Source organism: Melanostigma gelatinosum (assembly GCF_949748355.1).
Source record: "Melanostigma gelatinosum genome assembly, chromosome: 2".
Classification (NCBI taxonomy): Eukaryota; Metazoa; Chordata; class Actinopteri; order Perciformes; family Zoarcidae; genus Melanostigma; species Melanostigma gelatinosum.
Genome location: NC_136635.1, coordinates 18,904,985 through 18,921,986, shown reverse-complemented (window position 1 = coordinate 18,921,986; position 17,002 = coordinate 18,904,985).

Sequence of the window (17,002 nt, the reverse complement as noted above, 5' to 3'; positions counted from 1 at the left end):
TTATTTCATTTTTGTAGCCGTTTGCCAACTCTCATGTTTTGATCTACCTACTTGCCTGTGTTTTTGCCCCGTGTGAATCAAGAGCGCATTATATATGGCTTGTGGCTAGTGATGACTTGAGAGGGGCAACGGGCAATTCAGTTTCGGTGAAATCAAATCGGTTTAGCCGTCTCTCTGGAAAGTGACTTGCAGCAATATGCCTTCTGTGCTGGCAGGGATGATACCCGCTGCCTGCTACAAAAGCGAGGGCATGATGTGTTTGCATGTTGGACGTAGCACTAAGGAAGTGTGGGATTACATTTCTGGTAAATTTACTGGAGCATTGATGGTCAATGTCAAAGACTTAGAAATAGTTGCTGAAGTGTGGCACAAGCTACACAAAGTGTAATCCTGCTATGATGTGATCTGTGGTGGTTTACAGGGAGTTTTCTTCTCTCTCCCCTGGCAGCCATACCTGGTTTCAGACTTTTAATGATGATCAAGGCACCTCGCATTACTGGCCTGAAACAATCTCTTGCTCCTTCTGTATCCACCCACAAATTCTTTCCCCATTATAATTGAGATTGTTCTGGATATTTCACAAAGGAATCTTTGTTAATGTAAAGGTGACCAGCTTTGACAAGAGCTAGTCTGAGAAAACAGTTCTGTGGATTCTTGGGTCTTTTGGAAAGTAATGACAAATTACCTATTTGGTGGTTTAATTGGAGGAATTGTTGGTTAGTCTAAAGAGACTCAAACAAACTTTAAACAGTACATGTACATGTATTTGGTCTAATTAATGGTGGACAGTGGATATTGAAGTATAAGTTGTTACTTACACAAGATGTATTACATTTTTGGAGTTTGATGAAAATGGTGGGCAGTGCCGGTGAAAACTAAAAGGATAACGGGGTAATTACTATTATTGTGAAGGGAGTACAATCAAGCAAATATGGTATGGCAGTGTTTGTATGTAAATGCTAATGATTGTAATGATTACAGTTATGGACAACAATAATTAGCACATGATCAATATTATTATAGAAACCTCACATCAACATATAAGATAATTAGGCTAAGACAGAATGTGATGGATGGATGTTGACTCTAATTATCAAAAGGTTCAGTTAAAGTTTTGAGGTTTAAAAAATTTCACCACTCAAAAAGTCACTTACATACAACATAAAAAAGTTATAGAACTGGGAAATACGTGCTAGAGCTCAGTTATGTAGAAACTTAACTTTGTGTCTAATGTTTTAAGGTCACCAACTGCATCAACAGATATTAGAAAGGTTAAAAGCATGACTAGCCTCAAGGAAGTTCCGGCAAACCATTAGAAGACTCAGGAAGGGAAAGCGAGGCTTGGCTCAGGCTGTGTGCAACAGGGGAGGAGAACTGTGCACCTGAACTAGAAATATTGTTAAGCAGAGGAGGGGGCACTTTGGGGGACTCCTGAACCCAAGCAACACGTCCTCTGTGGAGGAGGCAGAGGTTGCAGTCTCGGGGGAAGACTTGGCCAAAGCCCTGGCAGAGGTCGCTGAGGTAGTCAAAACGCTGCTCAGCGGCAAGGCACCAGGCTTGGATGAGATTCACCCTGAAATGCTGGAGGCATCTAGAGGAGCATACAAATATAAGTACAATACATATACACATGTATACACACACTTGCATACATGTCTACATACAAACGCACATATAAATATACGTAGTTTTTATAAACCATTTTTTCTGATCTTGATATCTTTCAATTCTGAGCTTTTTTGGCCAGTGGCAAAACAGAGGAGAAGGAAAGGGTTAATTACTTTTATTTTTATCTGCCTGACTACTTAACAATTACAACCATTAAAATACTGTAATAAAAAACAAAACAAATTAAGTGTAGTCTGATCAAAAATAACTGACAATCAATTCAATTGTTAAGTGTGAACTATAAATCTACCAGGATTGCAGTGGCTGTAATAAATGAGCCCATTAATTGCAACTATGATGAATACTGCTTCTTGGATGGGTGACTTCTCGAAGAACTACCTTATAACGCAAGCGTGTCTCTTAGACATTAAAAAGGACAGATTCTAGTCTGTAACTGACTGAATCACCCCATTGCCTGTGGCATCCTGATAAAAATCACTTCAGTCATTGATTAAAACGTAAGCAGGTTAATGCTAGAGGTGACTTCTCCCGCTTAGCATAATTTGCTTATTACACAGGCAAATAAACAAACCATTGATCACAGTGGTCCCTGACAGAAAGTAGATGAGACGGAAGGAACCATTATCAGGTATATGTGTATTACACCAGAATGCTCCAAATGGTCAACATCTACTGTGACCTCCTTGACACACTGTATGCCCACTAGCCTTTTCAGAGGCACGACCCTCAGTCATCTCCAGAAAACCTTATTGAACACAGAGCAGAAATTACCATTAAAATATATTGCAAATTACCTTGACAATGCTTTCCTCTATATTCCTTCGACAATGCTTTCCTCTATATTCCTTCTATATGTAACGTATATGTCTGAAACTCACCACAGCACCAGGACAGGGGCCAAAAAGGAATAAGGCCAGGACCACAGGTGCTTTATAAATGCTGGAACTAATTGGGGGGGGGGGGGGGGGGGGGGGAGCCTAGCCTGAGGGCTGCGTTCACAACCTTGCACTTCCTTCTCTGATTAATGCTAAACTTGTTATTTTTGTCCCTGGATCCTCTCCCCCCAGACTGTAGCAGTAAGGCTGCCTCACAGACGCCGCAAACATTTAATCCGGACAGGTGTCGAGGGGACTCACAGAAAGAGGACAGGCAGAGGCGTGGGTCAGAGCAAGGCTGCTGAACTGCAGATATCAGGCTCATCTTTCTTTGACGTGGAAGGCCTGGATGCCTCCTTTCAATTTTACAAGTGAGAGTGCAGCCATTGCTGCAGCAGGACATGACTCCAGCTTGGCTTTTCATCGCACTTAATTCTATGAGATGAAATGTGAATACTGCCACGGTTACCCTGACAATTATATTTGCACTGAACCACCTCTATTTGTAGTAGTGTTGGAAAATAATCAATCAATGAACCACTCTGTATGAAATGGAATGTGCATCCATTTCATTTTGGTGTCCAAGAATATGTGACCATGACCTGGATATTTGACCAAGTGGTTTAAATTGTAAGCTCAACCTTATGTAATGTACTGTAACATTAGGAAAGATTGGTCATGTGAACATCTGACATATTTGGAAAAATACCTATAAAATATAAATGTTTTCCCCCAAAATGATCACGACGTTACTGGGATTAGAGTTATAATCAGGTCCTGGTTGATATGACAACACCCGTGGTTACTGGTGGCGACAGCGAGAGCAGGTTAATACGACGGGTCCCAGATGTCAGGCGGCATCAAACACTCCTTGAGTGGCTACTGTTAACACAGCAGACAAACAAACTCACAGTATTCAATTTCAATTAAAAAAGTAATATTTCACACAACAACCTTGCTGAGGAGATGGAGCTCACTTTGGCTGATCCCTCGTTTTTTACAATGTAGAACTAATCTGTAATATCTAGCATTGATCTGGCATCTAAAATAAAAGCAACATCGTAATTTGCCCGACGAATACTTACAAATAAAAATCCTACTGTAATTACTGAATGTAAATACACTTAAAAGGTTATTCTGGAACAAAAATGCCATTCATGAACAGCACTGAAATTTAGAATTTGATTTAATACAGGAATTGAAAGTGTTATAACTTTAAGTTGTTTTTGTACAAAACTTACCGCCATACCTGGCAGGTGTATCGAAGAAGTGCATCCACATGAATAGGATGATACAAAAATGTCACAGTAATTTGGACAGTCACCAAGCCACCGTCTTTGTGGGTCACACTCCAACATCTTAGATGAAGGACATGTGCATGCAGATGTTGTTCTTCACCTATCTCTGCTCTGGGCAAGGGCAGAGCTAAGGCAATGGAGCGACATGGCCATTTGAGGCTCACCGCAGCACAGTGACTCGATAGCCAGCGGTCATATGTTTTATCCCCAGGCTAGAACCAAGTAGGATGCTGGGCCAGGGCTTGAAGTTCATTCTGGTCTGGTTCACTTCCAAGAGAAAAAAAACAAACAATCTCAGCAACTAACGGCTAACTTTGTATGCATATCTTTGCAGCTGAAGGCAGGAGCCAAGCTTTGTGCTTACAGTTGACAAAAGGCTATTTGAAAGCACACAAATTAAGAGTGCATATTCTCTAACATAAGGTATGCATTGTTTTGAGATTATGTCTATTTGAGCTACTGTATAATGATGGAGTTCAGTAGTTGTCCAGACACTTACCCGTGTGTCACATCAAATATAGTTATCTGTCAAAGAGTGCACCACATTCCAAATATTTCGAAAATAGAAGCAGAAAACAGCTGTCTCTGGCTAGTTGAGGTTGGCGTTATGGTTGTATTATCAGATGCTTTTCTTGGCTATGGAGAGAACTCATTCCTTTTCATGAGGGTTCATGAGGCCAAACCAACCACTGGTTTATAATGTCACAGTAGTTTTGGAACTGTGTGCATTATTTTTGTATTTTTTATGGAAACACATCTATTGTATGCGATGGATGATTACTAATGAAGGGTGTAAAAGCTTTTGATCACACTGGCCGGTCAAAGACAACTAATGCTACATGACTGTAAATGTTTTGGCCTTTTCATAGGATCTCAGTCTTTATTTCACAACTTGTACTTGACTAGATTGGTATATGGGCAACAGACTAATCCATTTATAGACATAATGCTTAATGTCTGTAAAGTTGTTGGCCTTTTCTCAGCATCACTTCTTCCTTTACATGTATATTACTTGTCGCAATGACAAAGAGCATCACCCACAACAGCAAACGGGGCACTCGGAACTGGCAAAAACAGAAGAACCCTTAATGACAGTTTTGCGTAAGTAATAGTATCTACCTCTCACACACACACACTCTCTCTCTTACTTTCTCTACAAAGTAAAATGCAAGCACCTTGACATTTCGCAACAGCAAGTTAGCAATAACAGATGTTTCTCCGGTAGTTTGTCATTCTCAATGGCAACTGCTACAAACTGGGTTTTGAGGGTCGAACAGAAAAAACTATTACTACAGAACTGAATATGACAACAACCTGTCCACCCTGCCAGCTGTCTGGTTGAAGCCTCACAAACAGACAGTCATGTCTATGACTGAGAACACAAGTGTCTCTGATCTAAAACTGTTCTCTGTGGCAGCCAGTCATGTATTGATATTCTTATGTATTTTTCCAACTTACTCTATCACAATTTGAAGCCGATACTGCAATAAAGTGGCAGTACTGATTTATGATAAGTCAAAAGAGAGTTCCTTATTCGTTTAATAACATAGTAGGAGTATTATTCAAAACGCCCAGCACTCCTGAGAGGTATGCCTCAATATAACAAGTATTGGAGTTAAAAAAAGAAGCTGTGCAGTAGTTCTTCCTTAAACACATGTATTTTCTTATGCTATTGCCCTGACAACTGATTGGATTGGAGGTGGTCCACTTCACTGCTTTTACTTAATAACAACACTCAACCTCAATTCTACCTCCTCAACTATTGAAAAGGCTGTATTGATCCTGGAAGAGAACTGCTGCCACAAAATGTCATTCTATCAGTGTAACTAATAGTGTGCAGGCATGTGAAGACATCATTGACTCTGAGCCCTCCAACAATGTTGCTCACATATAGTTGCCACGCTGGTGTGCAGCACCACATTTTCTTGAAGCGGTTGAAGATATTCAAAACTCGTCCATCTGTTTCTGTAGCTCTACTTCAATACCAGAGGTCTTCTTCGTCCCAGTTTTTGGCATTTTATAAAAACAATAGTTGGACTTTTCTACCAATGACTGAGGTAGAAGAAAAGACAAATTAGTTTGTAAAGAACTTCTTTACCCAAAAGTTAATATTGACAGATCTACATGTTATCATGAAATAAAGTAACCGATTTTAATAACATAAATACAGTATTAATGTATGAATATGAAGGTGATAAGAGACAGGGATACTACATTACAATTAGTCTTTACATTACATTACAGTCATTCAGCAGACGCTTTTATCCAAAGCGACTTACAATAAGTGTATTCAACATCGGTATTCAAGACAACTACTAGTCACCAGAAGTCATAAGTGCATCTCCTTTTTTAAACTAGCATCTAAGACCATAAACCAGAGCAAAAGTACAGTGCAGAAACAAACTAATACGGATACAATAAGTGCAATAAGGGGCCGGTACAGAAAAAAGCCGTGACCGGGTCGATCGGCCGCAGCGAAGTGGTCGGGCGGGGGTGTAGGGCTTGACCATGGTCTGGAGATAGGAAGGAGCTGTTCATTGTACTGCCCTGTAGGCTAGCACCAGAGTCTTAAACTGGATGCGAGCCAGTGTAGAGAGAAGGGAAGTTGTGTGGGAAAACATGGGGTGAATGAACACCAGACGAGCTGCAGCTTTCTGGGCAAGCTCCAGAGGTCTGATGGCCGACACCGGGGCTCTGGCAAGTAGTGAGTTGCAGTAGCCCAGGCGGGAGATGACAAGAGCCTGGATGAGCACCTGCGCCGTCTCATCAGTGAGGAAGGAGCGAATCCTCCTGATGTTGTAGAGCAGGAATCTGCAGGAGCGTGTAACCGATGCAATGTTTGCTGAGAACGACAGTTGGTCATCCAGGGTCACACCCAGATTCCTCGCAATCTGAGCTGGCGTCACCACGGTATCATCAATGGTGATGGACAGGTCTCGGTGCGGGCAACCCTTCCCCGGGAGGAACAGTAGCTCGGTTTTGTCCAGGTTGAACTTCAGGTGGTGTGTCGCCATCCGCTTCGAGAGCAAGGATGCGTAGCCTGAGATCAAGTCAGCTTTCGGCACTGCCGACTGGCAATTCCAAAGGCCCCCTGCCACCACTTGCTCGCCATGAGCTGAGAGAGTAGGAGTACTGACCCCGCGAGTACACACTCGAGAAGTCTTTGCTTGACGAAGTCTGGCTTGAAAAAGTCGCCCTGTTGCCTTCGTTTGCCCGACGCTTCCAACCACCAGCAGTGGTTAAGGACAGCTACCTACTGATTGCTCATTGTCTGCCAAGAGTGCAAGCCACTCCCCTGGCACTTAACAGGGCATTTAGTCTAAATGTGGCTATTTCTACTCTTTTTTTGATCAATGAGATTTTCCCCAGACAAATACTATAATGATATAAATTAAATATAAATGCTGTCACATATACATTTTTTATGCAAAATGATCACCCAAATCAATCAATGAACGATTTGTATCTTCTACTAAAGAAGTTTTATCCAAACACAAAGAGAGAGAGAGGGGGCACTTTCACCAATCATAAATGTGCAAGTACATACGTTAATGCTTTTTACGAAAATAACTATTATGGTAGTGTAGGAATACGGTCTCAATGTGCAGCAAACTGAGTTGGCCGTTATTGATTAATACCCAATCGAGAAAATGAAGTAAAAACACACAATGCTAATACCAAAACTGGAAGTCATGCAAAACCCTGAAATGCTCTTAAATGACTATGCATGCTGGCATTAATGGAAGTCATATATTAGGATTTTAGTTGTCATGGGGGAGTTCATTCTTATGTCAGTGTTTAGGAAAGCACTGACAAGAAATATTTTTGAATTGGTCTGGTAATGGCATTTTCTACTGAAATTATTTGACATGTTTTCCCCCTCTCCTTTAAACCAGAAATAAGACAGCATATATATTCAATTAAGATTTGAACATTCTGTGAGAGAAACCTCTTGAGGCATTAAAAATGAATGAAAGGAGGAATAAAATATGCAACAGGAAGAGTGACAGAATTCTGCACAAAGTTACAGACATGTTTGATATCAGTGAATTAAGAACAGAAGAAAATGAATTAATGACATAGGGAGATTCCTCTTGGGTCCCAGAACATTGTTTTGGTTTGATTCGAGCTAAGATATCACAGTCTTTACATAATGACTTCATTAACAAGTAAAGCCATTCATATGAAAGAGTGAAATTGAATTGAGTATCCTACACTATGTGCTGAGCAGTTGTAGTATGCAGCAATGTACAAAATGGGGAAAAAAAACTACAAAAGCAAGCCGATTAATCAGTGTTGTCATTTCTCAGCATCCCATGACATACATACAGTGCATGGGTGAAAAATAATATAACATAAATCAACTGTGAGACATAAGGCCTCAAACACGCCAACTGTGAGATTCTTAGGAGAACGTTTTAGTATATTGAGTTATATTTCACTGCTAAATGCTTATTTGCAATGCTGAATGTTAAAATGAAACCATTTTCAATGATGATAAGCTTTGCATTAACCAATTCTTTTTTTTCTGTCTAGTTTAACTAATACTATACTGAGACAATATCTACTGATTTGTTCGTGTTTTATTTCCCAACTGAACATATCAGTCTTACATTCTCATTAAGGATCCCTTACAGCAAGTTATGATATGCCATTGCATTTACAGTGCCTCCCTGCTTGCCAGGACAGACAGGTATAGCACAGTGGCACTCAGGGGACTGATGATAGGAGTGATGGCATTGCCACTCAGAAAAGGATCCCCAAAGGTATTTTCATGGGAATGTGCTGTAGACAGCAGAATGGCCTCCACTGCCCCAGGGATATAAAAAAAAGAAGAGAAAAGGGAGATGCATTTCAGAAGTAGCCAATGCTGGTGTTTGCAGTCAAGGAGCTCTCAGAGAAAAATAACTGAAAATCAACAGTTAGTCAAAGGCATGGGGTACATGCAGCAATGTTCAGACACAAAAGCTGTCTTGAGTGCACAATTTTGCCTTTTCAGTCAGGATTCAATTAGAATTTGGAGTCAAGGACATGATCAGCTTTTAGAGCTTGTTTCCCATTTTGTTCTTTTTCCAAAAGACAAAATATTGAATGCGAAACGGCATCGCTTTGAAAAAGATGTTTAACGTTACACATGCCGCTCCACCAAAACTCATCTCTAAATGCACATAGTGCACAGATTCTAGAGATTATTTTGATAACATTTTAGTTCCTATACTTACTTAAAATCACCTTAGTATTGTTATGACTTTGAGCGTCATAATATATGACCATATATATATTGTGACCGTTTTCTTTGTATCCTGTAAGTGGCAGTTGATTGGACTGGGGACTCATGAGGCAGGACATAAGAAGGCACCTGTGGAGGCCGGCCGGCTCTCTCTCTTCTCCCCGGCTCCCGACCGGACCGTGCTGCACAGCCACAGGGATCGCTGTAATGCGGATCGGGGCGACCGTCCTATCACATCCTATAACGAACAGTCCATGTAGTGGTAGGGGGGAGCCGCTCTTTTGTTTTCTCCTGTTTTGGATAGGGAGTTAGGTAAGCTGCCTGTCTTTTGTTTTTGTTCAGTTTGGGAGTAGGTCAGGTAGTTGATTAAAGATTGTTTTGTTTGTTGTTTTGGGCCAGGCTCACCCTGACGTATATAATTACAAATGGGGTAAAATAATAAATATGATGGACTGTATTACAGCATAAATGGCTGTTCTTGGGAGTGGGAGAGAGGGGGGAGACCTTACATTATGCTGCGTCCAGGTTCCCCTCGACCGGGTGTGACAGTATAGCCGTAGGAAAGAACAATCGTCGCTCATCCCTTCAAACGCGGATATACGTTCCGATCGCACAAGCCCAATATGGGGCCGTTTACTTCTATAATTGGCAAAATCAGTGTCCTTTAAACACAGAGGGACATGTGTTTGAAGCCATTAAAATAACAATTACCACAACAAACTGGATTGAAAACCAAACTGTAAAAAGGCAAAACTAAAACGGATCTTTATTTCAATTTAAAATTGCTGATTTCGGCAACCCACTGCGGCAGATAGCGACTCCTGAAGCTTTAAAGACGTTCTTAGACTGTAAGAGGTTTGTAATCTAAGAGAAAACAAAAAAATGTGGTTATCAAGAGAATTCTTCCACAAATCCTGCTGTGTCATTTTTAACAAAAATAAAGATATTGTTCAGTACAAACACACACGGAACTTCCACAACAACCACCCTGAACCTCAACTCGGCCTGGCCTTGGTGCATACTGAAAGCTGAAATGACGTGCTCAAGCCTACAGTGGTGTAGTCTGGCGGATCAGGTTCCAACTGCATACTGTATTCATATCGTATCGTAGTGAGCGGAAACCTTTTCACCCACACAACATAACAGTAGCTCACACTTGTGAAATCTATGCAAATCCACTGCTCACTCAGAATATGTAATTAATGGAGAGCAATTAAAATGTGACTACCAAATGATGAGTGAGGCACCGCATGTTAATTCAGCGCTCTAGGAAAATACAAGCCCTCAGATCAATATTTTATAAATATCCTGTTTGAACTATTGCAACTTTTTTAGAGGAATTAGTTTGCAGACATTTAAACTCATTGTTGCCCAGTTCTGAATCCTATCCACATTAAGAATGCATTTGTGAATGCACAAAAGGACATTAAAATGCAGAGTGGTAGCAATGGAGTCAAAGATGACAAGCAAAAACATTTCTAAAACATGTAATACAGTGTGTATGTGAATACAAATCCAATGTGTTGGTGTTTTGGTGGAGGTGGGACATTAACATCTCTAGTGTGGAATAGTAGGAGGCAAGAGTTAATGTCCTCCACCTTTCAATGTTTACATCCATTAGACGACAATTCACCGGTGGACTCCAGTGCGTAGTGCATTTGTACCTCTGTAAAATGGAGTGTGGTGGCAGCCCTAATTCATGACAAAATGACTCTCCTCTGTCTTTCTTCTGTTTGTCTCTGCTGCACTGGTGTGATTTCATTGGGTGACAGTTTTAGGTTTAAAAAAAATCTCCCTAACATCACACGGAATGTAGAATGCAAAGTCTGGTCTCCAGTGTTCTGGGGTCTCATTTATAAAACAGACGTATACAACCATGTGTACGCCTGCCTCTGTGCAATTTCATTGTAAGAATTCTAAATCAACCTGTAAATGTGCGCAGCTGGTTAAATATTACAACCATAAATGAATTAATAAAGTTGTGTACACTGCAGCGATTTTACTCACAAACACTTAATGAAGACTAGCATTGTACTTGGTGATATATGCACATTATTAAACTATTGATACTCTGTTCTGCAGTTCTTTTACACTATTGATGATAATTTCATCAGCTGATCACGAGTGTAGGTGGTTCGGGAGTCATCTTTGTTGAAATATTATTGCACATGAGAGCAAAACAATTAAATTCAGCGAGGTGTGGTTGTACTTTGGCCCCAGTCTTGAAGGGCGGCTATAAGTTTTGCAACCAGATGTCTCTGCGCTTGCAGCGTTTGAACCCCCCAAATCTTTTTTAAGCACAAACAGAAAGTTGCAGAACAAGTTGGTTTCAAGGTGTCAGGATTATATACTGGGATTGCCATGTCTCCACCAAATATGAATTAAATATATTTATGGCTCTACTGTGTACCATGATCCAACTATGTCAACAATCATGAAAATTGCGTGACCAGTGGGAGGGCCCTGTAGATACCCAGCTTGTATTCAGGCAGACCTGATTTCTAAACTGTTGGTTGTTAGATAAAGGATGAGCCACCAATCTTTTTAGATGCACCACCTTGTCAATCTCTGCATCAGAGGAGATTTGGACTGTTGATAAATACTTTGGTGTGTGGGACCACTTTTAAAGGGTTTGCCTGAGATGAGAAAAAGAGATTAATGAGAAGGCAGCACCATTGGACGTCTAATGTTTGTCCACTATAACAAGCTTTCTGACCTTCAAGAACAAAAGTGTACACGAGGGCCTTGATGGAGTGGCTTTCCTCACATTTTTCTCTGTCCTCCATTCAACTGATCCCGCAGATTGAATTTCATGCAGTATTTTGGCCTGAATTTTACCTGAGGACATCCTGTTTCCCATTAAATCTGTATTGATTCTTTACCCACACCTTCATCAAACCACTTTTCAACATATACAGTACACTCATACACACACACACTTCGTAGTATCAACAAGAGACTTTTTGAGGCGGAATATAAATTAGCAAATCCCTAAGGTAATTAAAATCAAGCCCATAACTTATTGCATGAAGCCTTCCTGACTAACAAACACCTGTGCTGTATCAATTAGAGAGGCTTTATTTGTATATGATATTAATGGAGTGAAACTCTGTTTAGTTAATTTAAAGATCATATATTCCATTTCCAGCTGTGCAAGCACTGTACTGACTCCGTTAACTGTAATGGGGGTATTATATCCAGAAGGGAATTGATGTATGTATATATATACACACATTGTTACAAACATATTCTTCATTTGACCTTCAACATTTTTGGGTTGAAAGAAACCCTAGCCAAGTGAAAACAGAGCTTAATGTAAGCCGTATAACCATATAGCTACGACTGCCGTTTTTATTATTTTAGCCAGGAGATAATGAGATTGGTTGTAGGTGTGTGTGTGTGTGTGTGTGTGTGTGTGTGTGTGTGTGTGTGTGTGTGCGCGTGTGTCTGTCCACGGCTAATCTCACATGCTGCTGCACACTTTCTCAAAACAACTTCCTATTGCCTTTTTGATTCTGCCATTGATTGACTGCTGACTCATTCACTACTCTTAACTGGCCTCGGGCCAGTAATGGCCAGAAGTGATAACTCAGGCGCTTTGCTCACTTTTATTGTTGTGGACGGTGTGTTTGGCTATCAGCTAACGGAACTACCAGTACACAAACATGAGAGCGTATATCTGTTGTTTGAGATGTGCGAGAGAAAAACACGTCTGATACACGGGGGTTGGCCAAATGTGGGTTGTATTCATTCAATCAAACATTACACCAGTGGTTATTGCAGACATACCTGGCAGGTATCTGTATTCTAAGTGCATCCTTTCCAGTTGGTTTTAAGTCTCATTCTCATGTCCTAGACACGGCTGTTACACATGATTGTCAGTGATTCATCCCACATCTGCGCCGCTTCCTTATTAATCTTACTTGCGATGCCATAGTTTGCCTTGCAGTTATCTAAATACCTCGTTGCAGACATGTCTCTGAAGTCCTGTTCTCTATTCGTCAGGGGGGGTTGATTGCATTCCCTAATCAGTACACGCTGCTAGCAGTCATGTGCATCCTCAAGTGCCGAGTTTTATCCACCAACAAACATATTTGAACCCATCTAATTACAGTCACTACTCACGGATGGTTTTCACAGTGAACACACCTGAAATACGCGTACAAGTGGGTGAAAACACACATCTGTATGTGCACACAAACAACAGCATGCTTTCTCACAGGTTTTCCTGCTGATGTTAGTGAGCGTGATGGTGGGATTGGAAATCGTGGCGCTGTAGCAGCGAGCATGGTGTACATACGCTTGAGTGCTCTGGCTGGGTTGTTCATCCCACAGCTGCCATCCTGTCTTAAAAAAAGCAATGGCACACTCCATTTTAAGATAAACTTGCTCCTTTCAAAATTTAAGAAAATCCCTGCTTTGTAGTCCAGGGACGTGCTGTCCCAGGAGGGAGGGGCTCTCGAGTATAGACTTACTGGATTTTCTCTGGAAAAAGTCAAATAAATTCAGTTATAATGAACACTACAGACTGGGATCAGAAGTAATTAAGTGACTACTCACATAATATATTAACTCAAGAATTTGAATCTAGTGTTAAATTACTCTTTAAAGACTGTGGTTGATGCCACAGACCTCTGCTCAGTTTTGGAAAGATATGATTGTTCTTGAAGTATATTATGTTTCGTATACACAAATTACTAATGACTGTGAGCCAACAGGTTACAGTCATCTTGAAGCTTGGCTAGTAATGTATTATCTTTAGTGGAAGCCATTATGAACATTATTTCAAAGTATGTATCTGTCCCTCGTATGATGCACAATAATCTACTCTACGTAGACAATCTACTAAAAATATTCTAGATGAAGAAAATTGCAAGCAATCTAAATCACACGTATTTCGTGTAAAATGGTAAAAGCATCTGATTCCTCAGAGGAGGAGAAGCCCCAGGTTGTATCCCCTGAGGACATCACAAATGATCACAATCGTGGCCCTCTTCATTTTCTCTAGCATTGGAACAGAGAAGGACACAAATCAGTGCCCTGCCTACAAAAGTAGGTTCATGCTCTTTTTCTATTGTACATTACAATGGTTTTAATCAAGCTTGCAGATACACTGTTGGCACTACTGTTATTATTTAAGAGTGCCGAGAAAAAAATATTTAGATGTATTAGAGGTGGGGAAATTTCTCGATTCTTAGATGCATCGCGATTTGAACGACTGCATTGATGCGGTGACAGAACATAATCGGGAGTTTGGTTTCATTTGAGATCAGCGCGAGTCTCTTCTGCTGTCATCCACAGTCTTTCTTGGTTGATTCTCTCCACTGATCTCTCTGTTTCTCCAAGGGCGGAGCTCACACATGCTCCTTGTGTGCAGAGCAGAGTGACGGTACTCTGCTGTCTGCTAGCTTGTGGCACTCACTTCCAATGTTAGCTGCTCTGTTGTTAATAATGTTAGGCTGACAAAAAAAGTGCATGCAGGCTGAAATTCAGCCGTGGTGTTATTAACCCTGTCGGAAGATGCAGTTACTTAAACCTTGTTCGAGTAGAAGCTATGAGAAAGTAAAATAAACTAAGTCCGCTGCACTAGGCTAATTCATGCAGCGTAAAATGCCAGAGGTGCTACCTGAACACCTTATTTTGTAGATCACAGCACTCTTCTAAAGCACTGCAGAAGGGCTTACGTTTTGTTTTCGTAATGTTTATGTACTGAGTTGGCTCACACAGATACTGCTATTGAAAAGATGCAGCTTTTTATATTAGACTGTTGCAGACAGATTTTTGAAAGCACTTTCTCAATAAAAAGGGAGCTTTATCTCACAGCTTGTGTTAATTCTTGAAAAAAAGTAGCACTGGTATAGCATAGAAAATTGAGGATACAATACATTGCCATGCATCGAAAATCTTGCATCAAATCATGAGGCCGGTGAAGACTCACATCTCTAATATGTACGAAACTTGGATTAAAATGACATATATATATATATATATATATATATACAAAAAACACTTGATAGTTTGGGTATTCTAGGAATAGTAAATTCACTTTTTGTTTGCCTCAATGCACACCATGATGAAAATGCTTCTTCTCCACCTGCTCATTAATCAGGAAGGCAGTGCAGATGGTGTTCTTTGACAGAGAAGAAAACATGGAGAGCTATCAACTTTTTGCAGCTAATTAATCCTTTGAATGGAATTGCAAACCACATGAATTAGCCTAAAAGTAGAGGAGAAAAGAGTCACATCATGTCATGCTCTATTCACATCTCCTTTTTCAGTTCAGAAAGGTGTTTTGCTTGAATATTGTCATCCTCTGTCCCACAAATGCTAATTCTGTGGTTTACTTTCCACAATGATTTTAGGAAGATATTTACTGTTTCCAGGTATATGTTGATGTGTGGCTCTCCTAAAAATTGCAAAACCGGGTGGCCGAAGAGACGTTGGGCTGTTGAGGAAAATAATTCCCAAATGCACCATGATATTTAAAAAAACTATCTTTAGCTTGCAAAAAATATAATCCCCATGACAGACAAACAGCACGGTAAAACTGGGGCTCTCAGCCTGCTGTTGAAGACTTCTTGAACTAACAGGTGGCTTAGCAGGAGATGCCTTGAGTGGAAAACCATATTCACAAACTCGCTGAGCAAAACTGGACAATAACACCTACAGTAATCACCGCCAACAGAGGCTGAAATACCACCTTCAGACCGAGCTCTTGGTGATACACAGGGATAGCCACTCTGTTGGCTCGACCCCGTAAATGCTGCAAACACTCAGCACGCTACTTAAAACACAACACTTTGTTCTTTTACGCAACCGCAATGAAACTGGATGCTCTCAAATCACTGCTATCCAATGTATATTAGCAAGTGCCGTAGCTCTGCCCGCATGGTCTACCCTTTTTACAGGTCCAGCCAGGCCAAAACCAAACCAAAATGACTTTCCTAAAAGAGGTTTAATTTTGCTTTCTGCTTTCCTGGTAAAGCTCTGTCTCTTCCATTTGCACGTAATTGTATTATTAAGATGGCTAAATGTATGAAAGCAAGTACAAGTGGAGACAACAACTCTAAATTACACATAGAAACAAACTTATAGACAGACATTTTGCTTTGTTTACAGTATACAACTCAGCAGATGGACAGGGCAAAATCCTCCTGAGGGGATGGATAGAGAGTGGAAGGTGAAGCAGGTCAGAAGAACTACGGGCCAATTACCACAATGAGTGGATGATAATATACAGATTAAGATCGGGAAGAACACAAACTCAACAGGGGCCAACAATCAATGTCCGTCCCAGTGGGACTCCAGTTGAGCAGTTGGACCACATAATGAGCCACTACAAACCATTCCACACTTTGATCTCTGCTAGTGAGACCTAAAGACCAGACCAGCCGAGAGATAAGAAGTATTAGAGTAGTGTATGACATCACATGCAACAGCTGAGAGGAACACTACATAGGGGAAATGGCAAGGACTTTGGAGACTGAATCAGAAAACTGTCTGTGAACACCAGATTAAAACTGGTCACAGCATCAACTTGGGAGGGATCAAAGTAGCAAGAGTCCATCTTTGAACAAAGACTTCGATATCCCACCATACACAGCCCCTTATCACAAGACCAACGCTCCAGACTTAAAAACACTTGATACAGACAATGAGAAGCCATTGAAATGATTGTTACTGGACCACTGAGTTGAGGATTGTTGTCACACATAGTCTTCAAGGTCAAGAATGACCTTCCATACTAAAGACAACTCCCCTGTACGAGGGTGCACAAAGGCCATCTAAGCGAAGACAACTCGCTGAAGGAGAAATCAGTCATTTCTAGTAATTAGGAATCTCGTTTGCAGGTTATATGAGGTTTACACAACAACAAATGGGGTTACAGCAGTCTTAATCTAGCCTTTTCCTAACTATTAAACATTTCGGCCCTGAATTGGCTCCATAAAAATGTCAGCACAGGTCCACAA